The following is a 21,117-nucleotide window of genomic DNA, read 5'->3' on the forward strand; positions in this document are numbered from 1 at the left end:
CAAATGCAGCATGCATGAAGACGTGAATGAATGAATGAATGAGAAACCTCCAAGAAATCAACTGGAATATAAAAAAACACATACATATAAATTAATTACGTTAATTTTGTAGTAGTTTCAGACGTTCTTAATAATAGAAGGCGAAACCTTAGGAAATTTAAATGATGTGATGTTATGTATATATATTAGAGTGCTCCAAGCTTGTATGAAGGAAAAAAAATTTTATCCGACAGGCCGTCCCCCCCTCTGGAATTGTTCTATGGGTTGTAAAACTATGTCATGCAAAAAATTAGGCTGATAGGATAACGTTAACAGGTGCCGCAACGGCTCAGAAGTTTCCAAGTGCATTTACAAGTGGAAAAAATCGATTTTTTTCAGTTTTTGCTCAAATTTTGCAACTTAATAATAAACTTTGCACTTTATTGTAAAGGAATCGTAATGTGCACAGAATAAGCATTTCAGAAAGATATAAAACACAAAAATTGGTTGAAAATTTTTAAAGTTATTGCAAATTCCCCAGGCCATTAACGTGTCTCACAGCACATGAATTCGAAATGTGACAAAAAAATTAAAATTTTTTAGGACATATTGTAAAAAAACCATTTTGTTACTTAAAATATACTAAAAATTACTTGAATACTAGCTTTTGTCCTTATACGATAACGCAAACTTGTTCTCAGCTATGGTCAAAAAGTTTGATTTTTTCAACGGCCGTTTCAAATCTCCAATTTCAGTTTTTTGAAACTTTGTTAAACAAATTTTAAAATTTTAGAAGATCTCATGGGAATTTATGGACAATAGATAAGGGAATAAAACGGTAAAAAATTAGATCAATAATTCTTACAGTTTAGCTGTACCTGCGATTTGAACTCGGCGGATTTCGGGAAAATCGCATTTTTTTGTAATATATTAGAGAATACGTATTAATTTTTTACTGTTGTACATTTTAAACAAAGTATTTTCAGAGTATTATAGACCAGATAATATAAAATATATATTCCAAGTTTTATTCAAATCGGACATTCTTAACCCATAAAATGTGGAGTTCAAAGGTTAAATTTTGCTATATTTGGGAATTCTCAGTGCACCATATTAAAATATTATTTATTTGTTGGCCATATTTACCAAAAATTACTGGAATTTATCGTATAAAGTCCGATATTTAAAATAGAGTAAAAAAAAGGTAAATTAACACTTTAAGGCACTTGGGAACAATTTAACACCAAAGTTCAAAAATTTTAAAAAGCACTATCCATTTGAATAAAGCTCTATATAATTAGAGAAATAGCAGAAATATAACAAAACGTATATATTAAGTATAAAAAATTATACTTTAACCCTTTTCGACTATGGAGTAAACTATAGGTGTACATTTTTAAAAGAAAAATTTTGTTTTTAAAACTGATAATTTATGTAGTCCATTTTTTCGGACCATTTTCGACATAATATGTCTAAAAATACAAACTTTATAGGTTCAAAAAGGGTTAATTCATAAGTTTTTATACCTAATATATATTTTTTTTGTTTTATTTATGTTATTCCTCTAATTATATAGAGCATTATTCAAATGGATAGTGTTTTTACGATTTTTTGATCTTCGGGGTTAAATTTTTCCCATGTGTTTTAAAGGGTTAATTTTACTTTTTTTCGCTGCTATTTTAAACATAAGACTTTATACTAAAAATTCAAGTCATCTTTATTAAATATGACCGACAAATACATAATATTTCGATATGGTACACTGAGAATTCCCAAATATAGCAAAATTTGACCTTTGAACTCCACATTTTATGGGTTAAGAATGTCCGAATTGAATAAAACTTGGAATATATATTTTATATTATCTGGTCTATAATACTCTGAAAATACTTTGTTTAAAATGTACAACAGTAAAAAATTAATACGTATTCTCTAATATATTACAAAAAAATGCGATTTTCCCGAAATCCGCCGAGTTCAAATCGCAGGTACAGCTAAACTGTAAGAATTATTGATCTAATTTTTTTACCGTTTTATTCCCTTATCTATTGTCCATAAATCCCCATGAGATCTTCTAAAAATTTTAAAATTTGTTTAACAAAGTTTCAAAAAAAACTGAAATTGGAGATTTGAAACGGCCGTTGAAAAATTCAAACTTTTTTAACCATAGCTGAGAACAAGTTTGCGTTATCGTATAAAGACAAAAGCTAACATTCTAGTTATTATAGATATATTTTAAGTAACAAAATGTTTTTTTACAATATTTCCTAAAAAATGTTAATTTTTTTGTCACATTTCGAATTCATGTGCTGTGAGACACGTTAATGGTCTGGGGAATTTGCAATAACTCTGAAAGTTTTCAACCAATATTTATGTTTTATATCTTTCCGAAAAGCTTATTATGTGTACATTGCGATTCCATCACAATACATTGTAAAGTTTATTATTAAGTGGCAAAATTTTAGCAAAAACTGAAAAAAATCGATTTTTTCCCCTTGTAAATGCACTTGGAAACTTTAGTGCCGTTGCGGCACCTGTTAACGTTATCCTATCAGCCTAATTTTTTGTATGACATAGTTTTACAACCCATAGAACAATTCTAGAGGGGGGGAAGGGCAAAATTCGCAACTTCGTTTTTTTGGAGCACTCTAATATATATACATATGTGTAGGAGCTGCATTTATGCAGGCATGCATGAGTAATCAAGTTTTTCCTTTGACGGGTATTTTACATATGTATTTTTTATTTATTAATAGAACCTCCCAAAAAATTTTCATAATCACGATTGCTTTAATAGTTGTTACCTGTTCAAGTAGTTAGTTGTGCATTTGTTTGTTATGCATATCATTTATGTATATAATGGCGTATGTGTGTGTTTTTTTAATGAATATTGATGTTTTTAATTTGGCGTGAATTTTATTGTAATTGAATAAATTATTTAGAGTTATAAAATGGTAGTTTTTTATGCAAATTTGTATAGGAATCTAGTTAGTTCTAGTTCAGTTCTTCAGTTCAGTTCAGTTCTAGTTCAGTTCTAGTTCAGTTCTAGTTCAGTTCTAGTTCAGTTCTAGTTCAGTTCTAGTTCAGTTCTAGTTCAGTTCTAGTTCAGTTCTAGTTCAGTTCTAGTTCAGTTCTAGTTCTAGTTCAGTTCTAGTTCAGTTCTAGTTCAGTTCTAGTTCTAGTTCAGTTCTAGTTCAGTTCTAGTTCAGTTCTAGTTCAGTTCTAGTTCAGTTCTAGTTCAGTTCTAATTCAGTTCTAATTCAGTTCTAGTTCAGTTCTACTTCAGTTCTAGTTCAGTTCTAGTTCAGTTCTAGTTCAGTTCTAGTTCAGTTCTAGTTCAGTTCTAGTTCAGTTCTAGTTCAGTTCTAGTTCAGTTCTAGTTCAGTTCTAGTTCAGTTCTAGTTCAGTTTAGTTCAGTTCTAGTTCAGTTCTAGTTCAGTTCTAGTTCAGTTCTAGTTCAGTTCTAGTTCAGTTCTAGTTCGTTCTAGTTCAGTTCTAGTTCAGTTCTAGTTCAGTTCTAGTTCAGTTCTAGTTCAGTTCTAGTTCAGTTCTAGTTCAGTTCTAGTTCAGTTCTAATTCAGTTCTAGTTCAGTTTTAGTTAAGTTCTAGTTCAGTTCTAGTTCAGTTCTAGTTCAGTTCTAGTTCAGTTCTAGTTCAGTTCTAGTTCAGTTCTAGTTCAGTTCTAGTTCAGTTCTAGTTCAGTTCTAGTTCAGTTCTAGTTCAGTTCTAGTTCAGTTCTAGTTCAGTTCTAGTTCAGTTCTAGTTCAGTTCTAGTTCAGTTCTAGTTCAGTTCTAGTTCAGTTCTAGTTCAGTTCTAGTTCAGTTCTAGTTCAGTTCTAGTTCAGTTCTAGTTCAGTTCTAGTTCAGTTCTAGTTCAGTTCTAGTTCAGTTCTAGTTCAGTTTTTTTTCAGTTAGTTCAGTTCTAGTTCAGTTCTAGTTCAGTTCTAGTTCAGTTCTGTTCAGTTCTAGTTCAGTTCTAGTTCAGTTCTAGTTCAGTTCTAGTTCAGTTCTAGTTCAGTTCTAGTTCAGTTCTAGTTCAGTCTAGTTCAGTTCTAGTTCAGTTCTAGTTCAGTTCTAGTTCGTTCTAGTTCAGTTCTAGTTCAGTTCTAGTTCAGTTCTAGTTCAGTTCTAGTTCAGTTCTAGTTCAGTTCTAGTTCAGTTCTAGTTCAGTTCTAGTTCAGTTCTAGTTCAGTTCTAGTTCAGTTCTAGTTCAGTTCTAGTTCAGTTCTAGTTCAGTTCTAGTTCAGTTCTAGTTCAGTTCTAGTTCAGTTCTAGTTCAGTTCTAGTTCAGTTATAGTTCAGTTATAGTTCAGTTATAGTTCAGTTCTAGTTCAGTTCTAGTTCAGTTCTAGTTCAGTTCTAGTTCAGTTCTAGTTCAGTTCTAGTTCAGTTCTAGTTCAGTTCTAGTTCAGTTCTAGTTCAGTTCTAGTTCAGTTCTAGTTCAGTTCTAGTTCAGTTCTAGTTCAGTTCTAGTTCAGTTCTAGTTCAGTTCTAGTTCCGGTTCTAGTTCCAGTTCTAGTTCAAGTTCTAGTTCAGTATAGTTCAGTTCTAGGTTCAGTTCTAGTTCAGTTCTAGTTCAGTTCTAGTTCAGTTTCTAGTTCAGTTCTAGTTCAGTTCTAGTTTCAGTTCTCGTTCAGTTCTAGTTCAGTTCTAGTTCAGTTCTAGTTCAGTTCTAGTTCAGTTCTAGTGTCAGTTCTAGTTCAGTTCTAGTTTCAGTTCTAGTTCAGTTCTAGTTCAGTTCTAGTCAGTTCTAGTTCAGTTATAGTTTAAGTCTAGTTCAGTTCTAGTTCAGTTCTAGTTCAGTTCTAGTTCAGTTCTAGTTCAGTTCTAGTTCAGTTCTAGTTCAGTTCTAGTTCAGTTCTAGTTCAGTTCTAGTAGTTCTAGTTCGTTAGTTCAGTCTAGTTCAGTTCTAGTTCATTCTAGTTCAGTTCTAGTTCAGTTCTAGTTCAGTTCTAGTTCAGTTCTAGTTCAGTTCTAGTTCAGTCTAGTTCAGTCTAGTTCAGTTCTAGTTCAGTTCTAGTTCAGTTCTAGTTCAGTTCTAGTTCAGTTCTAGTTCAGTTCTAGTTCAGTTCTAGGTCAGTTCTAGTTCAGTTCGTTCAGTTCTAGTTCAGTTCTAGTTCAGTTCTAGTTCAGTTCTAGTTCAGTTCTAGTTCAGTTCTAGTTCAGTTCTAGTTCAGTTCTAGTTCAGTTCTAGTTCAGTTCTAGTTCAGTTCTAGTTCAGTTCTAGTTCAGTTCTAGTTCAGTTCTAGTTCAGTTCTAGTTCAGTTCTAGTTCAGTTCTAGTTCAGTTCTAGTTTAGTTTAGTTAAGTTCTAGTTCAGTTCTAGTTCAGTTCTAGTTCAGTTTAGTTCAGTTCTAGTTCAGTTCTAGTTCAGTTCTAGTTCAATTCTTGTTTAGTTGTAGTTCTGTTCTAGTTTAGTTTCTAGTTCAGTTGTAGTTCAACCTGCTGTAGAGTAGATTACTTTACTCTGTTTTCACAGTTGTTTTCTGCAAGAATTTTCTTAATGTCCTCTAATTATGCTAAATACAAAAATTGATTATAAGTCTAGGATAAGTTTCCAACTTTCCTTTTGTGCTTAAAATCTAATTTGCCAATTACGAAATGTAGTCATTATTTGTTTTTTTGGCAAATAAATATTTAGCGTAAATATTTATGAGCTTTTAATTTGTGCTGATTTATTAAGTAAAATATGGGCATAATTTATGTTGTTTGCTAAGCTATGGTTGTTGTTAACGTTGTTTTACATTAATTATTTCATAAAAATGCCTAAAAAAGACCGGTAATATTTTGCTAATTACTGCCGGTTTGAAGTAATTTGTTGTGTTTCCATGATTTTTTTTATTTAATTTTATCTGGCACATGTTAAAGGCAACAATATTAAATTCAATTATTTATTTATCTTAATCTCATGGTGATTATAATTATAATAAGGATCGTTGCCGATGATTATGATAATAATTACATTGTCGCGGATGATAATGATGATGATGTGTAATTAACACAAATGCGCATTACTTTTTATTAATGAAAGTACAATAGCTAAATATATGTCCATGGAATGTAGGGAATAGGGTGAAATTGTATGTAGTTGTTTGTTTTAATTACAAAATAAAGAAAAAAAAAACATCTAAATAATAAAATTACATTTGGTTGTTTAGTTCATTTATATATTTTTTTTTTGCAAATATGTACTTATATTTAAATAATTAATATATTTATAAACATTATACATATTTTATAAATTTTACAGGATTATATGTAATTGAATTTTACGTTTTAGTTTTATTTAATTTTTTGTTTACGAAAAAATAAAACTAACAAATGTAAAATTTTCATTACAACATAACAAATATTATTTAAATTTAAATAATAATACAAAAATTTAACACTCATTAGGGAAATAGTAATAATCAGGCTCTTGTAATTAGAAATAATTTATAAATGGTTGGTATTTAAGAAAAAAAATTAAATATATATTAATCAAACATTCATTTTAAATATCATATTTGTAAAAAAAAGTGTTATTTATTAGTGTGAAAAAAGTAAAATATGCTAAAGAGTATTAACATAAAATGTTTAATTTAAATAATTGAAAATGTTGTTTTTTATGAATTTATTTTTATAAAAAAAAGCTTTTTAAAGTTTATATATTTATTTTTTTTAATTAAACGATAATAATGCAAATTTAATAAATGTTTATTTTTTAAAAAATAGCTTTTTGCATAATTGGTTAATTATTGAAATCATCGTCACCAATGAAATGGAAGGAATATTTAATTTGTTATTTATTATGCGTAGAGTAATAAAAATAATTATACTACGTGAACAAAAATACAAAGTCGAGTCATTAGTATACTAGTATACTTCGCTATAGAGTTCTCTAGCGTAGATAGACATTAGCGCACTCCACTCTAGAGTAAACCAATATACTCTAGTTTAGAGTAAACAAACGTACTCTACAGATATTTATAGTAACCAAGACAGTTCTAGTTCAGTTCTAGTTTAGTTCTAGTTCAGTTCTAGTTCAGTTCTAGTTCAGTTCTAGTTCAGTTCTAGTTCAGTTCTAGTTCAGTCTAGTTCTCAGTTCTAGTTCAGTTCTAGTTCAGTTCTAGTTCAGTTCTAGTTCAGTTCTAGTTCAGTTCTAGTTCAGTTCTAGTTCAGTTCTAGTTCAGTTCTAGTTCAGTTCTAGTTCAGTTCTAGTTCAGTTCTAGTTCAGTTCTAGTTCAGTTCTAGTTCAGTTCTAGTTCAGTTCTAGTTCAGTTCTAGTTCAGTTCTAGTTCAGTTCTAGTTCAGTTCTAGTTCAGTTCTAGTTCAGTTCTAGTTCAGTTCTAGTTCAGTTCTAGTTCAGTTCTAGTTCAGTTCTAGTTCAGTTCTAGTTCAGTTCTAGTTCAGTTCTAGTTCAGTTCTAGTTCAGTTCTAGTTCAGTTCTAGTTCAGTTCTAGTTCAGTTCTAGTTCAGTTCTAGTTCAGTTCTAGTTCAGTTCTAGTTCAGTTCTAGTTCAGTTCTAGTTCAGTTCTAGTTCAGTTCTAGTTCAGTTCTAGTTCAGTTCTAGTTCAGTTCTAGTTCAGTTCTAGTTCAGTTCTAGTTCAGTTCTAGTTCAGTTCTATGTCGTAGTCTATTGACTTGTCTATTAAGTAGTCTATTGTCTAGTGTGATGTTATTTTTTCTTGGACCAGCTCTTAGGGGATGATCGCTACTTATGAAGTGGATTGTGTTAGAACTAGGAAAATAGGTTATGTGAATAAAGGGAGTCATGTCTGGGAACATTTGTTTTAAATATTTTTGCAATGAATTTGGCGGGTAATACATCTGCAGGAAGTTTGTTCCACATACGAACAATGTGGCTGTGGAATGAATTTTCCCTGTTATGGCCCATATATGAAAGTTGTCTTCCATTATCGGTTGAATATAAGTGGCGTAAATACTTCGTTAGGAATTCAGATGGATTGAAATATGACTAACAACCGAGGCAGTTGAAAGCCCCTTTCGACACTTGAACAATGTATTTATTTCAGTGGACATTACACTGTATTTGCCCAAATATAAACCCTATTGATTTTGGTTAATTTTTTTGGTCCATTATTTCACCTAGCCCCCATACAACTGTATTCACTACGTTTTACTTAAGAATATATAATGAATTTTCTTAAGAATCGGACCACATTTGATCCTAGCCAACATACTAAGTCCCGTAAGATAATGACTTGAATGTCGTTAATATCCTTAGATGTATTAGATTACGATGATATTCGGCTTAAATCACTAGATCCCTCAACTAAATTTTGTTATGAACGATCAATATTAAACCTCTTCCAGGAAATCAGTTTTTCATCAATAAATTGCTTACATATAGCAAAATTTTTCAATAGCACTCTTACTGATTTTAAACTTAATTTTTCTCTTCTAACGGTTGCCACCAAAATCTGTCAAACTTTCTCACACTTTAAGGTAAAAAAATATTTAGTTTTAAGCTCAACTTGTGGTTTTTACCACCATTTTCACCACTTACTTAGTTATTAATTTAATTTGAAGCTAAAAACAACAACGTAAAATGCAACAAAATTTATGTTTTTGTTACAAAATATGTCAATAACAAGTGATGCAAATATTCTTGAACAAAAAATAAAAAGGGGAATTTTAATTAATACTCAGCTCAAGGCATAATTTACACTAGACCTACTACATTTTTAAGAATTTTACAAATTTTATACAAAAAAATTTCAGTAAATATTTAAGCCTTTTTTGTAGACAAAATTCTATAGATTTTCATTTTTAGAATGCCAAATTAAAGTTGTCTGTTTAATAATATTTTCCTTTAGCCAATAACAGTACACTTTTATTTTTATTTTTTTTTTTTGAATGTGTGTGAGTGTATGCAAACAGAATTTTCGAAAATTCACTAAACTTTACAATAATATGAAAGAAAATTTGCATAGTTTGTTATTAGTATATTTTTTTTTTGGGGGGGAGGGGAAATATTTACCTTTTATTGCTTATAGTAGGAATACAAATACTATATAGAGAAGCCAAGCCATCACTTTCGTAGGAAAAGAAAAGGTGAAGGTGGCACATTGACTACAATAAGCAACAACAAAAACTGGAATTTCTTTTCTACAAAAATATTAAAGTATTTGGAAAATATTTGTGTCAAAAAAAAAGAACGAAGAAACGTAGAAAATACACATAAAATGTGTTATAACACATTTAAACATACTTACTAAGGACATGAAAAGAAAATATATAGGAATGTAATAGGTTTAGGTGGATTAAAAGGAGCTGCTGCTATTTTAAGAAGTTTGTGGAAAAATCTTACATTTTTGAGGCTTTTATATCTTAAATAAAATCTTGGAACAGTTACCTATCCTTTAACCAGTTCACATATACCTACTTTTCTACAGCATGTCATTCAAAAGATAGTCTTTATTTATGCATAAACATACATATTCACTTACCCAAACTCAAAAACCCATAATTTGACATATACTCGTTCGTAAGTAGACTCCCCAGGTAGTTATGGTAGTTGTTTTTACTCTCCGAAAAAGAATGAAAGTACTAGTAGTATATAAAAAATATGAAATATTTTCATGTTAACAAATACCGACTTTTCTCATACGACAAGTTTTTAGCAGAAGAAAAATGAAATTCCTTTTTGGGTGAAAACTGTAGCAGAAAAAACAACGACAAATATGTATAGAAGATATCAACAAAATTTTACTCTTTTTCTTTTCCTTTTTCCTTTCCAACTGCTGTGTGTTGCAAGTAAACAAGTTGGAAAAAGTTACTAGTCTACATCAAAAGACAGGTAGAGTAGAAAAAGATTTTCTATAGTTGGCACGAGAAACAAAAAAAAAAAAATACCAACTAAACCTTAAAGTGAATTGAGTAAAAACATACGAAAACTTATCTCAAAAATAACAGATGCTTTATTTTTAGTAAGAGAAATTTTTTTCTGTATGAAAAAATTGCAAATAAAACGAAATATTCATGCAATAAAAACAACTATAGTTAGTTTATTATCAGGAGTATGAAGACTATTTTTTTCAGGAGAAAAACTTATGAAAGGTTTGTAGATGTGTGTGTTGTGTATTTGTGAGAGAAAAGAGTTAAAGTTTTGTGATTGATTAAGAACGACTAGAGAGTGTGAGCTACTTAGATGAAGATTAAATGTATGACAGATATTAATAGTGACAAGCAACGGAAGAACTTTAAGTAGCCCAGCTAAAAAAAAGTTATATAAGGACCATACAAGGATTCATGTTCATATGTTCTTATCCGAAAATTGGAGGAATTGAGCATATTTCCGACATATTTCCATACATATCCATAGATGATTCATATAATCATATTACCATTTTCTAGGCCATTAACTAGTTTATTGATGAGGATATTGATTGGTATCTGACTGGTCTATTGCTTGAACTAGTGGCTACTCTGTTGACTAGAAAACAGATTATTGATTAATCTGCTGTCTAGTCTATTGAGTAACCTATTGACTAATCTACTGACTAATCTATTGCCTTCTGTCCTTATCTAGTCTATTGACTCGTCTATTAAATAGTTTATTGTCTAGTCTGATGTTATTTTTTTCTTGGACCTACACTCAGCGGATAATCGCTACGTATGAAGTGCATTGTGTTGGAACTAGGAAAATAGGTGGTGAGGATAGGTGGAGTCGTGTTTGTTTGATTTTTATGTTTTCACATCGAAAGTGGCGGGGAATACTTCTGCAGATGGTTTGTTCCACGTACGAACATTTCCCTGTAATGAGTTGTGCTCTGGCCCATATATGAAAGTTGTCTTCCATTGTCGGTCGGATATAACTGATGTAAACTTCGAAAGGAATTCAGATGGAGTGAAAGCTCCTTTCGACACTTTAAAAATTGTGTTTAGTTCAGTTGACATCACTCTGTATTTTCATGCTCAGAACATTTAGAGTTTCCGATTCCTTAATATTTACACCACCCATAAATGCCATGCCACGCGTTTATGTGTTACAAAACAAGATTAAGTCTTGCGGCGTTTAAAATCGACTGCGTTAACACGACTTCATTCAGAGATCAATCTCTTAACCATCCCCCCGTGCCATGTTCCTTGATGAAAGATCCTTGGTGTATTGCAATTCCGGGGTAAAGAGGTGCTACCAGTATCTCTAGTCTGCCGGTACTATAAACTGGTGATGTCATTTTAATCCTCGGCTAGTACTTGGAATGATTTGACATGGGGCCGAACTAGAGAACCACATAATCTGGTACTATAGGTGGCCAGTTGCCCTCAGGACTTGTCTTGGCTGGTCAGTTGGTTGAGGTTCCTTCGCGATCCTTGTAGTGGCCGTGGTTTAAACCCAAATTCGCGGGAAGAGTAAGTTGCAGTTAAAAGACTGATGCACGGTGAAATCTATATTTCGGGATAAGCGTTGGAAATGAGTAGCTGTTAATGTTACAGGCTGAATGTAGGGGTATACGGAACTCATCCGTCTGTATACCCGTATAAATGAGAAGTGTGCAGAGTTGAATGTTGATGGATGAAAGGTATCTTATATATGCTATAGCATTGAATTTTCCTTCCTTGTCCAGGTATGTTCAGAGTAAACTCTGTTCATACCAGATTTACCACAGTGTGTCACTGTGATAAGAACGAAGGATGATGGATTCGTACTTCGGTCTAACGGTTATGTCTCTAGGTGCTGTTGCCGACTCAACAGAGGCCATCCCATCTGTGTCGTTGTAAACGGAAGTGATGTTTTTGTATCTCGAAAGTTAAGCAATGGAGCAGCAATGGTCATAGATTAAATAGCTCAAGTCTTGAGCAAAGTGCACGTATGCTGGACCAGAAATTCGATATACGTAATAGGCCAACGTGTTGACGTAAAGTACTCGACATTAATTTGCCCCAATCTCTAGAGGGATTGGCCTGTAATTGAATGCTTAAGAATGGCAGATATTGCTGTCATCGGCAAAAAAGTAGATAGTTTGACATATAATATTAAGCTTTGATGTCTGCTTGCATAATGTGGGCGTGGCATTCGCATTCAGTAAACAGGGAGCGGTAGTCTGGCCAGTTCTAGACTGCTCATAATAGATAGCATCCTTTTGGTTAAACTAAATACACAGCATTAAATATCGCCAGTATTATGTATTTGTATTTAGTGTCAATTTTACTGATTGACAAGGCTTCACTTACGATCTTTAATGCTTTGAGCTATCATAGTTTTTCATCTGTTATTAGTCCATGAAAATTAGGGTTTTGCTGAAGAAAAATATATTCATAGAGTAAGTCCTACAATTATTGGTGTTCAAACTTTTTTGTCAGGCCTAGGTGATATTTGTTTTCCAAGTCATAATAAGCACTTCTAAACAGTCAATATTATAGATAAATTTCAAAAGTAATAAAAGTAATTTATTTAAGAATTTATAGATTAAGTTCAATATTTATACAAAAAGTATCTGTATTAACAATTACAATATTTTCTTTATATTTTCAGAAATCGTCTACCCATGAAGTTATATATTAGCAGAAGTTCGTAGTTCTACAATATTTTGTTTAAAAATCTTGAATCTGAAGAAAAACTGATAAAATGTAAGCATGTATATTTATTTAAAAACTAATGAATAATTAAACAATTTTTTGAAAATTTTAATGTTATAATCAATTATTACAACTACAATATCCGACACCACAACCTTGTTCCTCATTTTTAATTTACCACACAATACTTGCCACACTTTCCCGTAACAGAAAACCTTAAATATTTAAATTTAGAAAATTTAAAAGCTAATTTCAAAACTCATTAAAAATTATCATTATTAGTTCACGTTTTTTAACAATTATATTTGTTTTCCTTTCATTTTCCCTTTCCTACGCTCTTTATCCTTTTTGTGTTGTTGTTGTTACCATGATGACAAGTTTAAAATGCTACATCTTCCGTATTGTAGTAGTGTTCTATATATAGTAAATAATATTATAACAAAATATTATGTAGGTTGATGGTTTATATAATGAATGTATTAAAAAACTGGGTTATTTTAAGGTAAAAAAATAAAAAAAAAACGTTAAAATATAAATAAAACAACACTTTTTTTACTTTTCCTCTTTATGTTTTTACACCATTTGCTGCAAAACAACAATTCTGTTTTTTTTTTCTCGTTTCATAACAACAAAAAGTGATAACAACCCGGTATAAAAAAAACAGAAGAAAACTGTTAAGTAAAGTTCCAAAAATAGTAGTAACCCCCAGTCAGTTACCATTATAAATTCAAACAGTGTGTCAACAAGATGTCACACTGTTATTTTTCATCATCATCATCAGGTTTTTTTTTAACTTTTTGTTTTCTGATTCATGACAACGATGATGATGTTTGTCAAAAAATTGTTGCTTAAAGATATTGCTTATGTAGATTTTATTTTTTGTTTTCTAAGAAAATGTTTATATTATATAGCAAAGCTATTTATAATAAAATATTAACTTTATCATTAAAATTGATGCTAAAGAAATTCTATATGAATTAATTATTAATGAGGAAAAAATATATTTAAAATTCTTTGTATTTGTTATAGGGGTAAAAGTTTTACTTAAGAATTTTCTGGACTTTTCAAGGATGTTGTTGGAAAAAATATATTTTAACTGTTTTTGTTTTTTGTAAAACTTATAGAATTCTCTATAAAATCATAATTTGTAAAGGAAATGTTTATCATAATTTTAAAATTTTGTTTGAAACTGTTTTCTTTTAAAAATTTTAAAAGCTTTCCGGAAAACACTTTGAAAATTTTCATTTTCAAATCTTTGAAATGCTCGCTTCAAAGGAATCAGTTGCATTCGTTATAAGTATACGACTTCTTAATAGAAAGGATATTTTGGTTAGATACATAGCATTTAATCGCCCTTAGTTAGTTAGTTTGAAGGGGAATGTATGTTATATCACAAGAACTCCACCGGGCCTTTTTTTCGCAATTTTACCAGTCTCTCTGGTTAGAATCGAACCGGTCTAACAACATGCATTCTAATACACTCAATTTGATCATTTACGTTGACGGATGGACAGACAGTCAGTCAGACAGACGGACGGAGATGTGTTTCCAAATGGAATTCTGAATTTATATATTCTACCGTGGATGTAGAATGTCATGTACCCTTCAAACGAATCAGTTGCATTCGGTATAAGTATACTATGACTTCACTACTTCTTAATAGATAGTATTGGAACGCTTGTTATATCAAATCCGAAGAAATCCACCAGGCCTTTTTTCCACAATTTTACCACTCTCTCTAATCCACTACCTCCGGTCTAACAACTTGCACACTAATCACTAGTCGACCGTATCGTCCTTGATACATAATAATATCATACAACCAATTTGATAATTTACGTTGACGGAAGGACAGACGGTCGGTCAGACAGACAGGCGGACGGACGGATGGAGATGTATTTTCAAATGGAATTCTGGATTTATATATTCTACAGCGCCTCATTAGAGAAAAGATTCTCTTGGTTAGATACATAACATTGGATCGTCCTTAGTTAGTTCAAAGGGGGATGTATGTTATATCAAATCCGAAGAACTCCACCGAGTCTGTTTTGTACAACTTTACCAGTGTCTCTGATAGGAATGGAACCCAGTAATCCATTACCTCCGGTCTAACATCTTGCACACTTATCACTAATCCACCGGATCGTCCTTGGTACATAATACCATCACACACTAAATTTGAAAACAAAATTAACGATGACCGAAGGACAGACATACAGACAGATGGGCGGATAGACAGATAGGCGGACTGATGTATGTTTTCAGATAGAATTCTGAATCTATATATTCTACGGAGGATGTAGAATGTCATTATAGTATTATCTTCACAAATACGAACTGTAGTTTCATTACAAGATTTATGTGGGCAGAAGGACAGACAGACAGGCAGACAGACAGACAGACAGACAGACAGACAGACAGACAGACAGACAGACAGACAGGCAGGCAGACAGACAGACAGACAGACAGACAGACTGACAGACTGGCAGACAGACATACAGACAGACAGACAGGCGGACGTACATTTTCTGGATTTACAAACATCAAAAGAATTATACATTATTTTTCAAGAACTTTATTGAAACATTTCCTCGAAATATTCCTATGATTTCTGAATTATCTACAAACCTTAGATCTTTAATAGAACTCCCGAAAAAGGTCTATCGAAATTCAACTACAAATTGTTGTCCTCAAAAGATCTTTGCCATAACGAAATTAGAGTTGGCATTTAACTTTGACCGATCGGTTACTGTACAGGCTATATGTCAGCTTCCTGGGCTCAGGGGAGAATTTAAATACAGTAATGTAGTAGTGCCTCAGTTGGGAAACGAACCCACGACCTCTGGTCTACCAGACTAGAACACTAACATAACCTAATAACTAACCGGAGTATGGTCACCGGTAGGTTATAAAGACTTGAGTGTCTAACAATATTTCCAAAAAGTCATAAACATGTCTGATGAAGGTCGTCGAAAGCCTCAAAATATATTGCCCAAATTAACTTGAGCCCAAATAAAACTATTTCTTTTAAAAATTAATATTTTCAAAAAAAATAAGAATAACTAAACATATTGCATGTGTGTTGAGTATGAAATTTAAATTTCAGATTTGATACTTAAACTGTAAAGCTTATATTGTTGAATTAAACTGAAAGGGACAATAGAACTATAAATTAAATACTAAAAACTAAAAATTTTATATTTACAACTAAATCCCCAAGTATTTACATAAATATTATTAAAAAACATATGTACATTAGGGAGGTTCGCAGAAATTTTATATTTAAATAAATTTTTCAAACACTAGATAAGCAAACAGATTTCTTCTGAACAAACCCCATCCGAAAGCTCACTTTACACTACTATATAGATGTTTGCTTCTAGCTGTAATTGAAAAATTTTCTTATAGCCATCCTAATACTAACCAAATTCCCAATTTACTGATTTAACTTGATTTAAAATTCTATTAAATTTTACGGGTTTAATAAATAATTTCCGTTTATGACAGGCAAAACGACACAAAGGAGTAAGAAAACTACAACAAGAACAAAGTCGTTAAATGATATTACACCCTTTTTTTAGAGCAATCAACATCCCTTTCATTTAAATCTAAAATTTAGATTAAAAAATCTCTATTCTACTTAATATTTAACAAAAGACAAGTAAAATGTTCTTTTCTTTACGGTTTATTGTTTTTTTTTTCTTGCAATCTATTTTTTTTTTGTTGTTTTTAATTGAACAACACCCGTATAATTGTCTTTTCAAAATTGTATGTTGTGTTGGTTTTGGAAATAAAAAATCTAAGGGTTGTTTCCTTTTCGTCCTCTAAAGAACACAAGAACAATACATTCCCCTATTTAGAAAGAGTTTAAGTCTTTTACTTGTTCTAACAAATCAAATTGTTAAACACCCGTAGCCGTAAATGAGATTTGTGGAATGTTTGCCAGTAAGTAATTGATATGTAAAGTGGAGTGGCTGCAAGAGTTAAAAGGCAAGCTGAGGAGTCATCATTCTAGACAGTCTTAAGTGTCATTTGTTGTTGTGGTAGTTTTGTTTTTTGTTATAATGATTTCATAATTGTTTTTGGATTTTTTTTCTAACTTACTTATTTTACAACTGCTTGTTTTAATAAGATTTTTTGTTGTGATTTTAACATATGTTTCATGGTAATTACTTGAGTTTAACTCCATCTCACTCCCTATTGATTGTTGTTGTTATGGGGAAAAAATGTTGTAACATTTTTAAATTGAGTTAATAGCTAGTAATTATATTCAATTAAATATTATTGCAATTAAAAGCTAATAACTAATAAATGTTGTTTAATTGTGGATAATTTTGTAATAGATTTAATATTTAAGTAATTAGTAATTTACTATTCCAGACAATAAGTTGTCATGTAATGAACTGACGTTCAGGCAGTAGTTACACATTTCCCCCTTGAGATATAGTTTGTGGACAACTAAATGTCGCACTTGTCTTGAATACTATTTAAAATGATATATATTGTAGATCCTCTAAAATCTGAACATATTATGGGTATTCCCATTGGATAGACGGACGTTCAGTCTTTCGAAAAACTGAGATGTCAACCTCATCAACACCACGCCCATGCTAAACTCGCAGCTCACGCCTCTATTGGTTGTTTACCCTTTGAAGCGATTGTGTGGTCCACTATCATATTGTTGACCAGATCTTGTAACTTATTCTGCAGGTTTATAGGAAATTTGTCTGTTGGTTTACCGGCATCGTATACTGCATAGCGGAGATCGTCCCGTTTTCTTCTCTTAGCAACTTTAGGTATGGCTTGGCTTTGACTGTATATTAGAAGACGAGGAGCTCTTTTTCTTTTTAGGTTTAATCTCAGTTGTCGACTCCTTAGGAAACCTGATTCTCTTTGGCTCGGATATTGAGAAAGAATCCGATTTTTTCATTTATTCAGTCCAATATTAAGACCACTCTGATTATCTGTTCAACCTCGGCCACAAGGCCTTGGGAATCCTCCGATACATCCTACTGTGGCAAAATTGGTTTGTAGATTTGGTTGGTCTTCTTATTGTTAGCAGATCAACCTATAATAGATCAACTAGAGTAGAAAAAGTTAAAACACTAAATAAAATACATTCTTTTAAAATCTTAAACATAAAAGTTTAAACCATCTTAAAAAATATGTGCAGAATTACATCCAACTACTTTCAGTAGATAATATAATACTATAACTAACATTCATAGGTATTAAACGCTGTTTCAATTTTCAAAATCCGTTTTTTGGAAAACAAATTATACAATTTTTTACAAAAATACCCAAAAATTAATATTAATCATACGTACTGTGTGCTAATCAGATTTATGAACAATCAGTCCTTAATAACTAATTAACTACTAAAGCTAAATTATTAATTTTTAGCATAGTAACAAACAACACAACAAGCTTTGAGAATAAGTTAAAAAGGAGTCTGAATAGAATATAATTAAAGAGTTACAGTGGGACAAAAACCAAAATTTTTAAATATTTAATTCTAATTTAAATAGTAAGTATTTGTCATGAACAATTGAATGTTTAAACATATTTAACATAATTATATATGCCTTAGTTATTTCTTAAAATGTCTGATCATATCTTTTAAAACCACTCCAAAAAGAAATAACAACAAAAATGCCATAAGCAGCCTTAAAGACAATAAAAGGCTGTTGCTAGGCTATACAAACAAGTACATTGAAAATACAAATTTTCCATTGTCTTATTATCATTTATTGTTTTATTTACAGAAATTTGTATGTCGAAAGGAAAGACAGAAAATAAACTACATGCAAAATATCAAATTTAAAAATAATAAAAAACAATTTAAATACAATATTTTATGGCGCGTCATATGTCGCGACAAATAAAATTATATGTTGTACGTTTTGCGAAGAAAATATTTGTTAATACTTGTACTATAAATGTGAGTATAGCAAAGTATTTTGCTTGCCCATTTTTTATACATTTCCAGCCACTAGATGAAAAAAAAGGAGGTTCACCTACCAATCCTCTACAATACTGTTGGAAGAAAAAAAAAACAAATTCAAGTTAACGAAATTAATTTTTTTTTTTGTATGCAACAATTTACCACATGCACCACTCAAATCACTGGCTGCATGTGAGTGAGTCAGTTGTATACATATGCACGTACATATGTATGTGCATGAAATAATGCAAAAGAAAATAAATAAATATATTTTTACTGGGAAAAAAGTTTAACATCCGTCAACGTATTTCGCTTTTGGTATCCCGTCAGCTTTCAAGGGAAGTTAAACTAAAGTATAGTAAAAATCCTTTAACTTAAATCTCAAAAATATAGATTTTTAACCCTCAGGATAACTTCCCAACAATATTTACATATTTTTTTTTCTATATACATATAAACTTGCACAATAATATAAATGCTACTGTATAACATGTAGTTATTTGTACTGCATGCATGTACCAGTAATTTGTAATTTATAAAGCTTTTCTTTATACTCTGTTAATAAACACATACATACATACTTATGTAGTATGTATGCATTACACATTATATATGTAGTTTTCTTTCTTACTTTTTTTCCAATGATATTTACCTTTTTCCTCATTAAAAAATAAACTAAAGAAAATAAATAAATACAAAAATAAATGGTTTTAAATATAGTCGTAGCTGAGTACATAACTTACGTCTATAGGCAGATCTGAAATGCAATTTCAGTATGTGTATATTTATTCAACTATTAACTAAATTGTAAGCAACTCAATTGAACTAGTTTTTTATGGCGTGTCTACATAGTACTGTTAGCCAACAGTGCCAAGGGTTATGGGTTCAATAACCATAGGATTATTAAGAAAATGTAATTTAGGACCAAATCTGTTAGAATTGAATATTTAATATTTTAAAATTTTTTTTGAAATAAATATTTTTTTTTGAAAATATAGTACAAAATATCAGCTTTTAAACTGTGTTTAAATTTTTAAAATTCTTTAATCTTTGTGGAAGTTATGAATAAATTTATGAAAATATTCAAAATTAATGTTAATCATACGTACTGTGGGCTATACTAAAGACTAATATCAATTTTCTTGAGTATCTTTAAAATAAAATTAAAAATTGTTGCTATCAAAAACTATAAAAGCTTTTCGCTTAAAATATGTATATTTCTTCAATGGTTTAACATAATTCATAAAAACATAAAATCTTTTTATAAAACTTTATAGAAATCTATCCAAAAGCTTTTCCTTGGAAAATTTAATAAAAGCTTTATTTTAGAAAATCTGTAGTTAGCTTCACTTAAGAAACTTAAGGTTATATAAAAAGTTTGTCTAGAACTTTTCTATAGAAAACTTGTCTAAAGTATAATATTGTCGAAAAGTTTTCTATGGAAAACTTGTTGAAAACTTTACTGTAGAAAACTTGGAATACATTTTTCTATAGAAAACTTGTCGAAAGCTTTTCGAAAACTGTCTGTAGGAAACGCATCTTTAACTTTTCTAAAGAAAACTTAAGTAAAATTTTTCAATATAAAGTTTTATCAACAAAATTTTGTTAGCTTTACTTGAGAAAATTAATGATCCATAGAAAACTTATCGAAAGCCTTTATAAAGAAACTATCCATAGAAAACTTATCGAAAGCCTTTATAAAGAAACTTGTCCAAGCTTTTCTAAAGAAAACTTGTCGAAAGCTCTTCAAAAGAAACTGTCGAAAGCTTTTCTAAAAAAAACTTTAGAAAGCTTTTTTATAGAAGCTTGGCGAAAACGGCTCTATAGAAAAATTGTCGAAAGCTTTTCTATAGAAAACTTATACAAAGGTTTTCTACAGAAAACATATCAAAAGATTTTCTATAGAAAACTTTTCGAAAGCCTTTATAAAGAAACTGGTCCAAGCTTTTCTAAAGAAAACTTGTCGAAAGCTTTTCAAAAGAAAACGTATCGAAAGCTTTTCTAAAAAACTTGTAGAAAGCTTTTTTATAGAAGCTTGGCGAAAACGGTTCTATAGAAAAATTATCGAAAGCTTTTCTATAGAAAACTTATACAAAGGTATTCTACAGAAAACATGTCAAAAGATTTTCTATAGAAAACTTTTCGAAAGCCTTCATAAAGAAACTTGTCCAAGCTTCTCTAAAGAAAACTTGTAGAAAGCTTTTGTATAGAAGCTTGGCGAAAACGTTTCTATAGATAAATTGTGGAAAGCTTTTCTATAGAAAACTTGTTAAAAACTTTTTAAAAAATAACTTGTTGAAAGCTTATTATTAATTATTATTAAAATTAATGATCTATAGAAAACTTATCGAAAGCTTTTCTATAGAAAACTTTTAGAAAGCCTTTCTAAAAAAATTGTCCAAGATTGTCCAAACTTGTAGAATGCTTTTCTATAAAAGCTTGGCAAAAACGTTTCTATAGAAAAATTGTCGAAAGCTTTTCTATAGAAAACTTATACAAATGTTTTCTACAGAAAATTTTTCGAAAGCCTTTATAAAGAAACTTATCCAACCTTTTCTAAAGAAAACTTGTCGAAAGCTTTCTAAAGAAAACTTGTAGAATTTAGGCAAAAACGTTTTTATAGAAAAATTGTCGAAAGCTTTTCTATAGAAAATTTATTAAAAGCTTTCT

At 30.5% G+C, this 21,117-nt stretch overlaps 1 protein-coding gene across 1 annotated transcript in view; it reads left to right on the forward strand.

The window, feature by feature from the left end:
• The window catches only part of LOC119607723 (connectin), a 115,980-nt gene that overhangs the window by 16,267 nt on the left and 78,596 nt on the right, over positions 1-21,117 (forward strand). Inside the window, exon 2 of the mRNA XM_037961802.1 lies at positions 12,460-12,554. The gene's annotated coding sequence lies outside the window, so the exon portion shown is untranslated. The remainder of the gene's footprint in view (positions 1-12,459; positions 12,555-21,117) is intronic.

This window comes from Lucilia sericata, unplaced genomic scaffold, assembly GCF_015586225.1.
Source record: "Lucilia sericata isolate MDLA Ls3-8-SP2 unplaced genomic scaffold, ASM1558622v1 Contig000737F_arrow, whole genome shotgun sequence".
Lineage (NCBI taxonomy): Eukaryota > Metazoa > Arthropoda > Insecta > Diptera > Calliphoridae > Lucilia > Lucilia sericata.